The sequence below is a fragment of the Carettochelys insculpta genome, unplaced genomic scaffold (genome assembly GCF_033958435.1).
Source record: "Carettochelys insculpta isolate YL-2023 unplaced genomic scaffold, ASM3395843v1 scaffold_0036, whole genome shotgun sequence".
Lineage (NCBI taxonomy): Eukaryota > Metazoa > Chordata > Testudines > Carettochelyidae > Carettochelys > Carettochelys insculpta.
Genome location: NW_027439073.1, coordinates 251337 through 268651, shown reverse-complemented (window position 1 = coordinate 268651; position 17315 = coordinate 251337). Strand labels below are relative to the sequence as shown.

At 57.4% G+C, this 17315-nt stretch overlaps 1 non-coding gene across 1 annotated transcript; it reads right to left on the bottom strand.

The window, feature by feature from the left end:
• Positions 1–1634: 1634 nt before the first annotated feature.
• On the bottom strand, positions 1635–1706 carry TRNAM-CAU (transfer RNA methionine (anticodon CAU)). Its single transcript has one exon. It is a non-coding gene; the product is annotated as a tRNA-Met (tRNA).
• Between the last annotated feature and the right edge of the window lie 15609 nt (positions 1707–17315).

Below are 17315 nucleotides of genomic sequence, written 5' to 3'. Positions count from 1 at the left end.
CCAGGCTACGTCTACACGTGCACACTACATCGAAGTAGCTTATTTCGGTGTAGCGACATCGAAATAGGCTATTTCGACGAATAGCGTCTACACGTCCTCCAGGGCTGGCAACGTCGACGTTGGGCAGCACCACATCGAAATAGGCGCTGCGAGGGAACGTCTACACGCCAAAGTAGCACCATCGAAATAAGGGTGCCAGGCACAGCTGCAGACAGGGTCACAGGGTGGACTCAACAGCAAGCCGCTCCCTTAAAGGGCCCCTCCCAGACACAGTTGCACTAAACAACACAAGATCCACAGAGCCGACAACTGGTTGCAGACCCTGTGCATGCAGCATGGATCCCCAGCTGCCGCAGCAGCAGCCAGAAGCCCTGGGCTAAGGGCTGCTGCACACGGTGACCATAGAGCCCCGCAAGGGCTGGAGAGAGAGCGTCTCTCAACCCCTCAGCTGATGGCCGCCATGGAGGACCCCGCTATTTCGATGTTGCGGGACGCGGATCGGCTACACGTGCCCTACTTCGACGTTCAACTTCGAAGTAGGGCGCTATTCCCATCCCCTCATGGGGTTAGCGACTTCGACGTCTCGCCGCCTAACGTCGATTTCAACTTCGAAATAGCGCCCAACACATGTAGCCGTGACGGGCGCTATTTCGAAGTTGGCGCTGTCCCAGTGCCTCACCGCCCTCCTGGGGGGAGAGTTTTTCCTCCTCTCCGACCCCCACCTCCCCCACTGCGATGTGAGCCCATCGCTCCTCGTCCTGCCCCCCGGCACCCCCGAGAACAGTCTCTCCCCAGCCTCGTCAGAGCCGCTGCAGGGAGGTGAAGGCTGCCAGCAAACCCCCCTCGCTCTTCTCTTCTGCCAACTCACCACGCCCCAGTCCCTCGGCCTCTCCTCACCGGCCACCTGCTCCAGCCCCTGATGCATTTTGGTTGCCCTCCGCCGGCCCCTCTCCAACGCCCCCACGTCCCTTCCGCACTGGGGGGGCCCAGAACCGGACACAACCCTCCAGCCGGGGCCTCCCCAGCACCGAGGAAGGGGGAACCACCACTTCTCTAGACCTGCTTTTGCTTAACAGCCGTGTGTTTACACCGCTGTTTTCAACCGGCCACCTTTTGGGGCGTTCCCTCGTCTGAGTTGTTCGAAAGGATGAGAAGGTTTACGCGCTCCGAGGGCAGCGGTCCTTTTCTGTTCGATTTCACGTTAAATAAGCCCGCTAAGCCGCTCCCCTTGTCTTAACAATCTCTCTACCGTGCACCAGACTTCTCATCCTGAACAGCGGGTTCCCCCACCGCCCACGCTTGGCTGGAGAAGTCCATGTCCTAAAAGGTTCAATCACCTGAAGGATGTCACCAGGGGAGCAGATTGCAGGCCCCTTCAGGACCAGCGTTTCCACTGATCTTTCCCATCGGGGCGTGTATTTTTTTCCCATCCAGGCAGAATAAATTTTTCGGCACCGGGGCGTGCGCGGATGCGCACCACCTGCAGAAAACAGAAACCCTGCTGGGGTAATCTGCTAGGCAGCATTTAAATCTCTCCTGAGCAGCGGTACAAGCCCAGAGCCGACAGGGAAGGCTGTTCCCCACCTGCAGTCATAGGTTTCCCAGGGCTGTTTTGGAAAAAAAAACAAAAGAGCTAGCAGAGGATGGTTTCGATCCATCGACCTCTGGGTTATGGGCCCAGCACGCTTCCGCTGCGCCACTCTGCTGTGTGTTTTTTCTTTTTTCTCTGACACACACACAAGCTGCTCTGCTTTGCTCTGCTCCACTGGGATTTTATCAGCTTCCTTGGAAGGGCGTTTACAGAGGTTCTTTCCAACACTGACCCTGGTTTTTCCGCTGCCGCTCAGATCCATTCAGCTGGCTGGAAATAAGTTGAAGACGCATCAGATTATTTAGACTTTTATACGACCGCCCTTTCCCCACCAACGCTCTGAGCTTGCTTCCTGGAACCCCCTCCCCCACTGAAACCCTCATTTTTACCCTCACCCCAGAGCCTAGAGGACCCACGAAATCTACTAGGCCTGCCGCCCCCACCCCAGGCTCAGTAGCTGGTGTGCCAGGCGGATGAGGGGAGCGTTTTGTTCCCACTGTTTAGTGGGGGACCACATGTGTGGGCTGCTTTTTCCTTCTCACTCTTTCTGCAAGTCAGGTACCCCCGACCCAAAGAAGAGCCCCCCCCATCTATTTGACAGCTGGAGGTGACCTGGATAAATTGGAGGACTGGGCTAAAAGAAATCTGACGCGGTTCAACAAGGGGAAGTGTAGAATCCAGCACTTGGGAAGGAAGAATCCCAAGCATTGTTATAGGCTGGGACCGACTGGCTCAGCAGCAGTATGATGGAAAGGGACCTAGGGGTGCTCGTGGATGAAAGGCTGGATGTGAGTAAACAGTGGGCCCTTGTAGCCAGGAAGGCTAACAGCGTATTGGGGTGCATTTGGAGGAGCGTTTTGTGCAGATCTAGAGAAGTGGTTGTTCCCCTCTATTCGGCACTGGGGAGGCCACATCTGGAATATTGCATCCAGTTCTGGGCCCCCCAGTATAAAAAGGACGTGGATTTGCTGGAGCAGGTTCAGCGGAGGGCAACAAAAATGATTCAGGGGCTGGAGCACAAGACCGATGAGGAAAGGCTGAGGGATTTGGGCTTGTTTAGTTTGCAGAAGAGAAGACTGAGGGGTGATTTAAGAGCAGCCTTCAACTTCCTGAAGGGGAGCTCTAAAGAGGAGAGCGAGAGGCTGTTCTCGGTGGTGTCAGACGGCAGAACAAGGAGCAATGGGCTGAAGTTGAAGAGGGAGAGGTGTAGGTTGGATATTAGGAAAAACTACTTCCCCAGGCGGGAGGTGAAGCACTGGAATGCGTTGCCTGGAGAGGTGGTGGATTCTCCGTCCCTGGAGGTGTTTAAGTCCCGGCTGGACAAGGTCCTGGCTGGGATGATGGAGTCGGGTTGGTCCTGCTTGGAGCAGGGGGCTGGATTAGATGAGCTCCCGAGGTCCCTTCCAGCCCTGTGAGTCTCTGATTCCATGATTCTGTTGGTGGGGAAGGAATGTCCCCGAGTCGGATGGAGCTTGGAAGCAATTCATCTCCCGCCGCAGTTTGGGGTGTAGATGACAGGCCGGTGTTATCCTGGGTATCGCCCTATTTCTGATGACTGACAAAGGTACCTGCCAGCTCCTGGGTTAACAGCTCCCTGGGAATGAAAGGGCTCGTTCAGGAAGAGATATTGAAATCTGGGTTTGGGTTTGTCTCCATGCGGGTGCATTTGAATCTCTGGGTAGATACATCTCTGCGTTGATCATTGTCACACGAGTGTACAGCTTGGACCTCTCTAATCTGGCACTCTCATCGGGCAACCTCCATAATCCAGCACGATTTTAGTTATCCAGACAACTACTCATCACGGGTGTGGCAAAGTTTCCTGCGGTCCAGTAAAGTTTTTCTCCAGCCCCCAGGCCTGGCTCTCCGTGTTCTGGGTTGTTCTTTTGCTGCAATTTACCTCCCAAATGTCTTCTCAGAGCCCAGGAAACAGCGGAAGTCTTGGTAATGTGCCTCCTGTTGGCGGGCCAGCATGTCCGATGATGACATCTTGCGCGTGCGCAGGCTCATCAGTTGTGGACTCACATGTGGCTGAGGAGTCCAAGCCTTGAACGGCCTGGGCGTTCGCAGCGGGGGCAAGGGAATTGTCCTGGCTCTGTCAGCGCAACTGCTGCTGTTTAGGGACTCCCGCCTCCTCCATTCGTAGGACATGCCCCATCCAGCGAAGCTGGGCTCTCAGGATCTCGGCTTCGATGCTCCTGGTTCCTGCTCTGTCCAGGACTTCCAGCTTCGTGACTCTCTCCCGCCCTCAAATTTGCAGTACGGACCTCAGGCTGCGGGTGGGGAAACGCTCCAGCGGTTTTATATTTTCTGTACAAGGTCCAGGTTTCACAGCCACACAGGAGACTGGCCAGGACTACAGCCTTGTACGCTTTCAGTTTAGTGGACTGTCGGCGATTGTGCTAATACAACACTCGCGCTCTCAGGCGTCCTAGTGCCCGGCAGGCCTGGCAGATCCTGGCATTGATTTCTCCGTCAAGGGAACCAGCACCGACTATCACGCTGCCGAGGTACTTGAAGTTCTCACCTTTTCATAACTCTGTTCTTTCAATAGGTTCATGGGGGTAGATCAGCAGATGCTATTTGATTTGTCAGTTTTTACTGCCATTTTTGGGAGGTCCTCTGTACTTATAAATGCCAGTCTGTAGAGGAAATGAAATTGATCTGAAGAAGTGGGTCTGTCCCACGAAAGCTCATCACCGAATAAATCACTTAATTAGTTTTTAAAGTGCTCCATTTCTGCTGCTTTGTTTCATTTGTAGTTCTTAATGGTTCTCAATCCTGCTGGAAAAGTATAACAAGTGGGGTTCCGCAGGGGTCTGTTTTAGATCCGGTTCTGTTCAATATTTTCATCAATGATTTAGATATTGGCACAGAAAGTACGATTATTATGTTTGCAGATCATCGGTCAGGATGTTGCTGAATCCCCATCAATCAGCATTGACAACTATACGTTAGAGGTCGTCCACGAGTTCGTTTACCTCGGGTCCACCATCGCTGACACCCTGTCGTTGGACACTGAGCTAAATAGGAGGATCGGAAAAGCGGCCACAACTCTGTCCAGACTCAGCAAGAGAGTGTGGAGTAACAACAAGCTGTACACTCACACCAAAATGCAAGTCTACAGAGCCTGCATCCTCAGCACCCTCCTTTATGGCAGCGAGACTTGGACCCTGTATGACCGCCAGGAAAAGAGGCTGAACGTCTTCCACTTGCACCGCCTCAGGCGCATCCTTGGAATATCATGGAAGGACAGAGCAACCAACACTGCCGTCCTGGAGCAAGCTGGAGTCCCAACCATGCACACCCTCCTCAGGCAGCGTCGGCTCCGCTGGCTTGGCCACGTCCACAGGATGAATGATTGAAGGATTCCAAAAGACATCCTGTATGGTGAGCCAGCCTCTGGCAAAAGACCTCCCGGACGCCCCCAGTTGCGCTACAAAGATGTCTGCAAGAGAGACCTCAGAGAGGTAGACATCGAGCTGGACAACTGGGAAGAACTAGCAGACGACCGCGGCAGATGGAGGCAGGGGTTCCACAAGGGCCTTCAGAAGGGCGAGATGAGGATCAGACAGCTAGCAGAGGAGAAGCGAGCGCACAGAAACCACAATAAGGACTTGCCAGACACCCACCACATCTGCAAGAGACGCAGCCAGGACTGTCACTCTCGTGTGGGTCTTCATAGTCACAGTAGACGCTGTAAATGAAGCCCTCAATTGAACCTAGAAAGGGCGCGATCCATAGTCTATGCAGACTGAAGGATGCCCACTACTACTACTACTATGTTTGCAGAAGATCCCAAGCTGGGAGGGGTTGCAACTGCTTTGGAGGATAGGGTCATAATTCAAAATGTTCTGGATAAATTGCAGAACTGGGCTGAGGTAAACAGGACGAAGTTTAACAAAGACAAGTGCAAAGTGCTCCACTTGGGAAGGAACAATCAGCGTCACACATACAGAATGGGAAAGGACTGTCTAGGAATGAGTACAGCAGAAAGGGATCGAGGGGTTATAGTGGACCACAAGCTAAATATGAGACAACAGTGTGATGATGTTGCAAAAAAAGCAAACCTGATTCTGGGATGCATTAACAGGTGTGTTGTGAACAAGACACGAGACGTCATTCTCCCGCTCTGCTCTGCGCTGGTTAGGCCTCGGCTGGAGGATTGTGTCCGGTTCTGGGCACCGCAGTTCAAGAAAGATGTGGAGAAATTAGAGAGGGTCCAGAAAAGAGCAACAAGAACGATTCAAGGGCTGGAGAATGTGACCTATGAAGAAGGGCTGGAAGAATTGGGCTTGTTTAGTTTGGAAAAGAGAAGATTGAGGGGGACATGATAGCAGTTTTCAGGGATCTAAAAGGGTGTCATAAGGAGGAGGGAGAAAACTTGTTCTTCTTGGCCTCTGAGGATAGAACAAGAGGCAACGGGCTTAAACTGCAGCAAGGGAGGTTTAGGTTGGACATGAGGAAAAAGTTCCTGTCAGGGTGGTCAGACAGTGGAATAAATCGCCGAGGGAGGTTGTGGGATCTCCATGGCTGGAGATATTTCAGAACAGGTTAGATAGACGTCTATCAGGGATGGTTTAGACAGTACTTGGTCCTGCCGTGGGGACAGGGGACTGGACTCGACGGCCGCTCGAGGTCCCTTCCAGTCCTAGTGTTCTATAATTCTATGACTATTTCACAGCACCACGGACCCCCAGGGCAGGACGGGACGGGACTGCAGGAGGTTGTCGGGTTCAGCCCTCTGCCCAAAGCAGGACCAACCCAATTCCATCACCCAGCCAGGGCTTGGGCCAGCTCCACCTCTGGGGAACCCATCCCAAGCCCTCAAGACTCAAGTTCTATGTACAAGCTGTGGTGACGGGACACTGGGAGGTCTCTGCCATTAAGAGCCCAGCCTAGGCGGGGGTGGGGTTATAAAGATGCCCCTCTGCTCCCCGCCAGGGCCAGATGGGGAGAAGGGAGCCAGGAGGCCAGCAGCCCCTGACCGACACCCCCCGGCCCTTCCCACAACCCCTGCCCCAGCTGCACCCCTCTGCTGCCCCCAGCCCAGGGCAATAGCCAGCGCACCCCCTCCCACACCCCCACCGGGCCAGTGAGCAGAGCGAGTCGGGGCCACAGGAGTCCCCTTCCCCCACCCCACCAATGCTGGGGGGAGGGGCAGAACCCCGCTGCTGGCTCCAGAGCCCCTGTACAGGTCGGCTGGGGGGGGGCCGGATCCCCATAGTGGTACGGGGGGGTGCTGATCCCCAGACTGGTGCATGGGTAGGAGGGGCAGATCGCGTTCAGGTCAGCGGGGGGGTGGGTGGATCCCCACACTGGTAAGTGAGGAAAGGGGCAGATGCCTGTACTGGTATGTGGGGGGAGCAGCAGATCCCCATACTGGTAAGGGGGGAGGGGTGGACCCCTGTACTTGTACATGGGGGGACAGGCAGATCCCCATACTGGTAAGAGGGGGAGAGGGGAAGCTCCCCGTACCGGTAAGAGGGGGAGAGGGGCGGATCCCCAGACAGGTGAGAGGGGGAGGGGGCGGATCCCCAGACTGGTGAGAGGAGAAGAGGTGGATCCCCGTACTGGTAAGAGGGGGGAGGGGCAGATCCCCAGACTGGTAAGAGGGGGGAGGGGCGGATCCCTGTACTGTTAAGAGGGGGGAGGGGGGAGTCCCCAAAATAGTAAGAGGGGGGAGGGGCGGATCCCCGTACTGGTATGTGGGGAAGGGGCAAACCCCCAGACTGGTAAGAGGGGGGAGGGGCGGATTCCTGTCCTGGTATGTGGGGGAGGGGCGGATCCCCAGGCTGGTAAGAGGGGGGAGGGGGGGACCCCTGTACTGGTATGTGGGGGAGGGGCGGATCCCCAGGCTGGTAAGAGGGGGGAGGGGGGACCCCTGTACTGGTATGTGGGGGAGGGGCGCATCCCCGTACAGGTAAGAGGGGGGAGGGGCGGTGTTCTGCCCTCTTCCCCCCCCCCCCCGCACCACCACCCCCCCCCAACGGACCCGCCTCGTGCACCCCGCCCCCCTCCGCCGACCGTCACTTCCGCCCCCGCCCCAATCGGCCCCGCCCCTTGCTGGGGTTAGCGTCACTTCCGGCAGACCGGGCGGAAATCCCTCCCTGCCCTTTGTTCTCTGCCACGGAAGAGCCGGCGGGGGCGGGCGTTGTTATGGGAACAGCGGGGGGCGGGGCCTGCGCTCTCCACGTGACTGGGGCTCTCCTTCTCCCCTGCCCATGTGACTGGGGTTGCCCCCTCTGTGGGCGGGGCCCCTACTGCCCATGTGACTGGGGCTCCCCTCCCCTCTGTGGGCGGGGCCCCTACTGCCCATGTGACTGGGGCTCCGCTCCCCTCTGTGGGCGGGGCCTGTACTGCCCATGTGACTGGGGCTCCCCGCCCCTCTGTGGGCGGGGCCTGTACTGCCCATGTGACTGGGGCTCCCCGCCCCTCTGTGGGCGGGGCCCCTACTGCCCATGTGACTGGGGCTCCGCTCCCCTCTGTGGGCGAAGCCCCTACTGCCCATGTGACTGGGGCTCCGCTCCCCTCTGTGGGCGAAGCCCCTACTGCCCATGTGACTGGGGCTCCGCTCCCCTCTGTGGGCGGGGCCCCTACCGCCCATGTGACTGGGGCTCCCCGCCCCTCTGTGGGCGGGGCCCCTACTGCCCATGTGACTGGGGGCTCCCCGTGGGCGGGGCCTCTACTGCCCATGTGACTGGGGGCTCCCCTCCCCTCTGTGGGCGGGGCCCCTACTGCCCATGTGACTGGGGGCTCCCCTCCCCTCTGTGGGCGGGGCCCCTACCGCCCATGTGACTGGGGGCTCCCCTCCCCTCTGTGGGCGGGGCCCCTACTGCCCATGTGACTGGGGGCTCCCCGTGGGCGGGGCCTCTACTGCCCATGTGACTGGGGCCCTTTCCCCTCTGTGGGAGGGGCCTCTACTGCCCATGTGCCTGGGCTTCCCCCTCCTCCACTGTGGGCGGGGCCTGCGCTGCCCATGTGACTGGGCCTCCCCTCCCCCTCTGTGGGAGGGGCCTCTACTGCCCATGTGACTGAGGCTCCCCTCCCCCTCTGTGGGCGGGGCCTGCGCTACCCATGTGACTGAGGCTCCCCTCCCCCTCTGTGGGCGGGGCCTGCACTTTGACCATGTGACTGGGGGCTCCCCTACCCCCCTGTGGGCGGGGCCTGCGCTGCCTATGTGACTGGGGCCCAGCCCTATAGTCTCTGCCCAGTTCTTGGGCTGCCCCACACACTCCCTCCAGCCCCTCCTATCCCACTGGGGGGCTCACACCCCTCGGCCCCACCCGCATGGTCAGAGACACCCCTGAGAGCCCAGCACCCGCCCCAGCATCTGCCCCAGGGCTCCCCAGGACCAGTGGCACCTGCCCCTCCCTCCCGCCACAAACTCGCCCTCGCCCGCGGCCGCCTCCCCGGGCACGTGGCCAGGCGCTGCCAACGCCAGGCCCGGGACGTCCTTCCGCCGCTCAGCGCGGCGCCCAGGCGGCCTCCGCTGCAGGCCTGGGCCCAGCGCCGGGCCCCGCGTTGCAGGAGAGACGGGGAGGAGCGACCAGACGGAGGGAGGAGCTGGAGGATGTGGCCACAAGAGGCGGCGGAAAGAACGGGGCTCGTCTGGCGGAGAAAAGAGCCGGCTGGGGCGGTTTTCAAACAGGGCCTGGAGGCGGGAGGGAGAGAAATGGTTCTCCTGGGCCTCTGAGGACAGGTCAGAGCAATGGGCTTAAACTGCAGCCAGGGAGGTTGAGGTTGGACATGAGGAAAAACTTGCGACCTGCCGGGGGGTCAAACAGTGGCATAAATCGCCTGGGGAGGTGGTGGGGTCTCCCTCGCTGGAGACATTGAAGAGCGGGATGGACGTCTGCAAGGGACGGTCTAGACGGTCTTGGCCCTGCCGTGAGGCCCAGGCATTGGACTTACCGACCTCTCGAGGTCGCTTCCCGTTCTTGTGTTCTCCGATGCTATGAAAGGTCGTCCCCTTTGTCTCTGTTCTCACAGGGGTGTCCGAAAGCAAGACGGCCAATCCCCCCATGCCAGCCCCACCCCAGCCGGCCGCCTTCCCCCACTGCCCCACCGGAGCTGCTCAGTCCCGAGAGCCCCACGGCGCCCGGTGAGCCGCCGCGCCAGCCCACCCAGCCGTCTTCACCACAGGACGCCCTGACGCGGCCCAGCTAAATCCCCGATATGCGGACTAGAATCGGCCGAGCCCGCACGTTCTCTGCTCACGCCTGGCGCACGGGGAGCAGCTCGGAGACGGCGGCTTTATCAGGCGTTGCTCCGCCGTTCCCACACGATCCTTCCGCTTTTCCTCTTCCTTTTCCTTCCCGAAACACGGGTTCCGCAGCCCCCGGTTTCAGCCCTTTTTCCCTTGGGCAGCTGCCTCTCCAATCTCAAGTTTGGCCTCTTTGCCATCATCAGCTGAAAAAAAACCCTCTCTGCTTCAGGGTCTTCGTCAGAGGGAGCCTCGTCCCTGAGTCTTTCTCCGTCCTCCAGGAGGTTGAAGTGGCCCGGGCGGTCGCCTTTCTCCTCTGCTTGGAGAATCAGTTGTTAACACGCTGGCCCAGGGAAGAGATCGGCCGTGCAACACAGCCCGACGCCTGCCCAGAGGGGGATTCTGCTGGCGGACAGGCAAGTTGGCTGCGCCCTTTCCTTTTGTGCAGCTGGCCTGGGCTGAGGCGTCCGCTCTGAGCGTAGGGAGGGTCCGGAAGCCTCGCAAACCCCAGGACAAAGAGGAACGAAGGTTTGCTCCTTGGTGGCCGTTACAGGAGAGCCTCGATTTAACGGTTAATGGGGGAAGGGGTGTCGGTTAATGCCGAAAGTCCGGTATGGCCGTACCCCGAGATACACCCATTCGGGTTATGAGAACTGAAGCTGACGAGGAGTTTGATTTAAACCCCCAACCTCGGCTTACGAGGCGTTTCCTCGAATTTATGCAGACCTGTTTCAGTTTCGTGCGCCTCAGGGGGACCCGGACGCCCGGCGGCGGTTTCCTGGGTCCCCGGCCCAGCCTTTACCTGTGGCCGGTCTGGGTCTCCGCCTCGGCTGTGCAGCAGCAGCGCGCCCCAGTCCAGCCGGTGGCCGCGGGCTCCCAGGTGCTCCTGCGAGACGTGGCTGCTGGGCGCGGAGCCCAGCCTGGCCCTGCCCTTGCCCTGCACAGCTGTGCCTTGGGCGCCGCTTGCCGCCCGTGCCGGTCCTTTGCATTTAGCGCCTCAGCCGCTGATGGCGGGGCCGCACGAGCGAGGCATCGCCCCTCGCCAACTGGGGGCCTCCTGGGCCTGCCTAGCTGCCCACCCCACTTAACCGACACTGCGCTCAGGCCAGGCTGCCTCCCTCTGCCCTGCCCACCCCCTTGCACTGGCCCCACTTCTGCAGCCGCGGGCAGCCACCCAGCTTTGCCGCTCCCAGGCGCTCTTGGATTTCCGTTCCCCTGTCTCTGCAGGTAAGCAGATGGATGGTAGAGTAATAAATGAAGGGACAATGCCTTGTGAGGTTGTGTTACGAGAACTACTGTTAACGATGGGAGTAATTGCGAGCATTTTAATGGGATCGGGTGTTATTTTAGCGTAAATGGGTGTAAATATTGAGGCTCAGGAGCGCATCAGTTTTTTTCCCGTTGAAATTAACGGGAGTTACATTTTCGACTTACAAGAATTCACCTTAAGAGGAGTTTTTCAGGAGCGAATCCCCCTCGTAAGGCGGGGGCAGGCTGTACGGCCGAATGGTGATAGTGAGTGGTGATGCGCTGACCTTCCCAGCCCATCAGAACAACAGCCAGACCAAAGGTCCATCTAGCCCAGTATCCTGTCTGCCGATAGTAGCCAATGCCAGGTGCCCCAGAGGAGGTGAACCGAAGAGAACGATCAAGTGATTTGTTTCCTGCCATCCATCTCCCGCCTTCGGCAAAAGGCACCAGACCTTACCCCTTGCTAACAGCCATCCATGGACCTCACCTCCAAATATTTATCGAGCTCTTTTTTAAACTCTGTTCAGGTCCTGGCCTTCACAGCGTCCTCCGGCGAGGAGTTCCACAGGTTGACTGGGCGCTGTGTGAAGAAAAACTTTCTTTTATTAGTTTTGCACCTGCTACCCATTAATTTCATTTGGTGTCCTCTAGTTCTTCTATTACGGGAACAAGTAAATAACTTTTCTGTATCCACTTTCTCCACACCATTCACAATTCCATATACCTCCATCATATCGCCCCTCAGTCTCCTCTCTTCTTGACTGAAAAGTCCCAGTCTCTCCAGCCTCCCCTCATACGGGACCTGTTCCAAACCCTAGTTGCCCTTTTCCGAACCCCCTCCAACGCCAATATATCTTTCCTGAGGTGAGGAGACCACATTTGCACGCAGTACCCAAGATGTGGATGTACCATAGTCCCATATAGGGGAAGTAAGATACTCCTTGTCTCATTTTCTTATCGACAAACTAGGCAAGTCCAACTTAAATGGGGCTGCAATAAGGTGGGTGCATAACTGGCTGGCTAATCGTACCCAGAGAGTAGTTGTTAATGGTGCTCAATCCTGCTGGAAAAGCAGAACAAGTGGGGTTCCGCAGGGGTCTGTTTTGGGACCAGTTCTGTTCAATATCTCCATGAATGATTTGGATATTGGCATAGAAAGTACGCTTATTAAGTTTGCAGATGATACCAAGCTGGGAGGGGTTGCAACTACCTTGGAGGATAGGGTCAAAATTCAGAATGATCTAGATAAATTGGAGAAATGGTCTGAAGTAAACAGGATGAAGTTTAATAAAGATAAATGAAAGGTGCTGCACTTAGGAAGGAATAATCTGTTTCGCACGTACAGAATGGGAAAAGGCTGTCGAGGAATGAGTACAGCAGAAAGGGATCTAGGGGTTCTAGTAGATCACAAGTTAAATATGAGTCAACAGTGTGATGCTGTTGCAAAAAAAGCAAACCTGATTCTGGGATGCATTAGCAGGTGTGTTGTGAACAAGACACGAGAAATCATTCTACCGCTCTACTCTGCGCTGGTTAGGCCTCAGCTGGAATATTGTGTCCAGTTCTGGGCACCCCAATTCAAGAAGGATGTGGAGAAATTAGAGAAGGTCCAGAGAAGAGCAACTAGAATGATAAAGGGTCTGGAGAACATGACTCATGAAGAAAGGCTGAAAGAATTGGGCTTGTTTAGCTTGGAAAAGAGAAGATTGAGCGGGGACATGATAGCAGTTTTCAGATATCTTAAAGGGTGTCGTAAGGAGGAGGGAGAAAACTTGTTCTTCTTGGCCTCTGAGGAGAGAACAAGAGGCAATGGACTTAAGCTGCAGCAAGGGAGGTTTAGGTTGGACATCAGGAAAAAGTTCCTGCCTGTCAGGGTGGTCAAGTACTGGAATAAGTTGCCAAGGGAGGTTGTGGAATCTCCCTCGCTGGAGATATTTAAGAACAGATTGGACAGATGTCTATCAGTGATGGTGTAGATAGTGGTCGGTCCTGCCGTCGGGGCAGGGGGCTGGACTCGATGGCCTCTCGAGGCCCCTTCCGGTCCTAGTGTTCAATGATTCTACAATTTTCTATCCCCTCTTTAATTTGTATCCCTCTCCTGTCCTCTGCTCCCGCTTCCTTTCCGCCTCCTGCCCCGTTCTGCCCCCCACACCTCCGGCTATGCCGGCCTGGCTCCTTCCACCTCTCAGCGCTGGCGGGCAGCAGCCTCTGATACCACGGCTCGTTTTCCAGCGAGCGAGAGGAGGACCAAAGAGAAGTCATATTCGTATCTGTCCCCCTGGGGTGTGGCTGCCCTGGGCCGTGTCCAAGGGATCCCCCAAAGCCTCTTCTGTCTTTCAGCATTCTGTTGGGTTACGGCGCTACGGGGCGGCTGAGAAACGGACAAGCTTAGCCTGGGGTCGAGAGGGGGTGTCAGGCCGACACCGTCGTAAGGAGGTGAAATTCAGGAGAAGTTAACGTGAGTCTGGTTGGAAATCCTCCCCCTCCTCCCGCCTCTCCTAGACGGGCTGCAGAATGCCGTCCGACTTAGCCCGTCCTCCCAGGACACGGGACAGGGAACTGGCAGCGATGGCGCGCCGTCAGGTGGGGAGGGCTCATTTTTCCGGCCGGGGCGGAATAAATTCTGTGACGTGCACCGGAGCGTATGGGGATGCACCCCGCTAATGGAAACACAAGCAGCTTACTGGGGCTGCGATGCAGTTCAGCTGGGCAGCACCTGAATCTCCCAAACCACCCCCCACCACCAGGCTTAACCCCTCTGAGCCCCAAACTGCCCCCCCACCTGTAGGCTTAACCCGTCTTGGCCCCAAACTGCCCCCCACCCCCCCAGTTTAACTCCTCTGAGCCCCAAACTGCCCCCCTCCGCCAGGCTTAACCCCTCTGAGCCCCAAACCGCCCCTCACCGCCAGGCTTAACTCCTCTGAGCCCCAAACTGCCCCCCACCCCCCAGTTTAACCCCTCTGAGCCCCAAACTGCCCCCCACCCCGCAGTTTAACCCCTCTGAGCCCCAAACCGCCCCCCACCCCCAGGCTTAACCTCTCTCAGCCCCAAACCACACCCCACCCCCAGGCTTAACCTCTCTCAGCCCCAAACCACCCCGCACCGCCAGGCTTAACCCCTCTCGGCCCCAAACCACCCGGCTTAACCCCTCTGAGCCCCAAACCACCCCGCACCGCCAGGCTTAACCCCTCTCGGCCCCAAACCACCCGGCTTAACCCCTCTGAGCCCCAAACCGCCCCTCACCGCCAGGCTTAACTCATCTGAGCCCCAAACTGCCCCCCACCCCCAGGCTTAACCCCTCTGTGTCCCAAACTGTCCCCCACCCCCAGGCTTAACCCCTCTCGACCCCAAACCACACCCCACCCCCAGGCTTAACCTCTCTCAGCCCCAAACCACCCCACACCGCCAGGCTTAACCCCTCTCGGCCCCAAACCGCCCGCCCACCACCAGGCTTAACCCCTCTGAGCCCCAAACTGCCTCCCACCCCCAGGCTTAACCCCTCTCGGCCCCAAACCACACCCCACCCCCAGGCTTAACCTCTCTCAGCCCCAAACCACCCCGCACCGCCAGGCTTAACCCCTCTCGGCCCCAAACCGCCCGCCCACCGCCAGGCTTAACCCCTCTGAGCCCCAAACTGCCTCCCACCCCCAGGCTTAACCCCTCTCGGCCCCAAACTGCCTCCCACCCCCAGGCTTAACCCCTCTTGGACCCAAACCGTCCCCCACCCCCAGGCTTAACCCCTCTCAGTCCCAAACCAACCCCCACCCCCAGGCTTAGCCCCTCTCAGCCCCAAACCACCTGCCACCCCCAGGGTTAACCCCCTTGGCCTCAAACCGCCCCCCTACCCCCAGGCTTAACCCCTCTGTGTCCCAAACTGTCCCCCACCCCCAGGCTTAACCCCTCTGAGCCCCAAACTGCACCTCATCCTAGACTGTAGCTTGTCTGGACCCAGACCCCAAGGTTTGGGGCTCCCCTCTGTGACATCCAGCCCTCCGTGGGGGTGGGGGATTTGGAGCCCTGAGCCTCGCAAGCCGGATCAGGCAAGCCAGGGCCATATCCAGACCACGGGCTCTGCTGGTGGCCGGGGGCCAGATACTGGCTCCAGGCTCCGCTGCTGCTTGCTCCTGTTTCCGCGGCATGGCCTGGAGGCTTCCTCCCACCACTCTGATTGGCTGGAATTCCAGCCAATCAGGGGAGTGGAAGGAAGGTGTTGCAAAGCTAAGTTGTACCCCCGTCGCCCAGGCAGCTCCTGCACCCCCTGCAGACCTCCCCGACATGAAAAGTTTGCTCACCCCCGTTCTCAGCTAATACAGGTCGGACCTCTCTAATCCGGCACGGTCTCCTCCGGCAGCCTCCGTAATCCGGCATGATGTCAGTTCGCCGGACGACCGCTTATCCCGAGTGTGGCCCAGGATTCGGTTCTCCCCACCCTGGGCTCAGGCAAACACACACACGCAGCACCAGAGCTGTCTGAGAGGACCGGTCAATCAGCACTTACAAGCTGACACCATGTAGGCCCCTGTACTCGGCGGGCAGGTCGCACACCACTGCCAAGCTGTGGCCCTCCCGGGCCCTTGGACTCAGCGGCTGCATTAAACAGAACTCAAAGCAAGCCCCACAGGAGTTCTGGGCACGACAGGGAGCTTTTCGCTTAGGCAGAAGAAGCATTGCTGCAGAGTGAATGGGGAAGCCAAAGTATCACCCACCGGAGGAAGAGTGAGCCAGAGAGGAAGACAAATAGAGAGAAGCCACCAGTATAACAATGAAAGTTGTTTATCTTAGAGTATCAGAGAGGAGCAGTGTAAGTCTGTATCTTCCAGAACGACCAGAACTCCTGTGGCATCTTATAGACTAACAGATATTTTGGAGCAGAAGCTTTCGTGGGCAAAGACCCACTTCATCAGATGCACCTGAGCTAGGGCAGAGTTAAGGTGATGTTGTTGTACTGTATCAGAGAGGCAGCCGCGTTAGTCTGTATCTTCCAGAATGACCAGAACTCCTGTGGCACCTTATAAACTAACAGATATTTTGGAGCAGAAGCTTTCGTGGGCAAAGACCCGCTTCGTCAGATGCACCTGAGATAGGGCAGAGTTAAGGTGATGTTGTTGTACTGTATCAGAGAGGCAGCCGTGTTAGTCTGTATCTTCCAGAATGACCAGAACTCCTGTGGCACCTTATAAACTAACAGATATTTTGGAGCAGAAGCTTTCGTGGGCAAAGACCCACTTCGTCAGATGCCCCTGAGATAGGGCAGAGTTAAGGTGATGTTGTTGTACTGTATCAGAGAGGCAGCCGTGTTAGTCTGTATCTTCCAGAACGACCAGAACTCCTGGGACACCTTATAGACTAACAGATATTTTGGAGCAGACGCTTTCGTGGGCAAAGACCCACTTCCTCAGATGCACCTGAGATAGGGCAGAGTTAAGGTGATGTTGTTGTACTGTATCAGAGAGGCAGTCGTGTTAGTCTGTAGCTTTGAGAACAACAAAAAGTCTTCTGGCACTTTATAGACTAACAGATAATTTGGAGTATCAGCTTCCGCCAGCAAAGACCCACTTCGTCAGGGGGGTGCGTCACCTCAACGTGGCGGATGAATCAGCGGGGCAGGAAGAATGGGAAGCGAAGGGGTCAGCAACCGACCCACCGAGAAGAGCCTTTCTTTTTTTTTCCTTCCCCAAACGTGGTGCAAAAAGAGAGCTCCCTCCTACGAGAGCCGGGACTACGAGACGGTCCTTGAAAAATAACGCCGATCCCCGCTTTCCGCGGCCCCGGTTTGACGAGCCGCGCGCACCCTGGTTTGAAACACAAGCGGTGTTTGCTCCAGGACCCTTGTGCGTTTTTTAGCCCAGCTGCATCACTGGTGCGGGGGTGGCACTGTCTCCCCGCCATTCCCTCCCGAAGCCCCTTTACTGACATCGACTCCAACGCCAGAGCTTCTCAGCAATGCGGGGGAAACACGGATGCCCTATCCAATCCCACAAGGCACGGCACATATTAAAAGGGGAGTTATCCAAGCTTTCGAGATCCCATCTCCTTTGCTGCTTGGATCGGAGTTGGCCTTTTAGTCATTCACCGTTCATCAGAAATAATCAGGTGGGGTTTTTTTAAGTCTGCAATTATAGCATCAGGAGACGTCCTTAAACAGCTGCGGGTTGCAGAGCTCTGCCTTTGGGTGCGGCAAGCAGGCCCAGGAACAGGAGTTCCCTGGCTTAGAGGACAGGCTTTGGACGAAGCCCCCCAGTTCCAGTCGATTAAAGAGATCGTTTT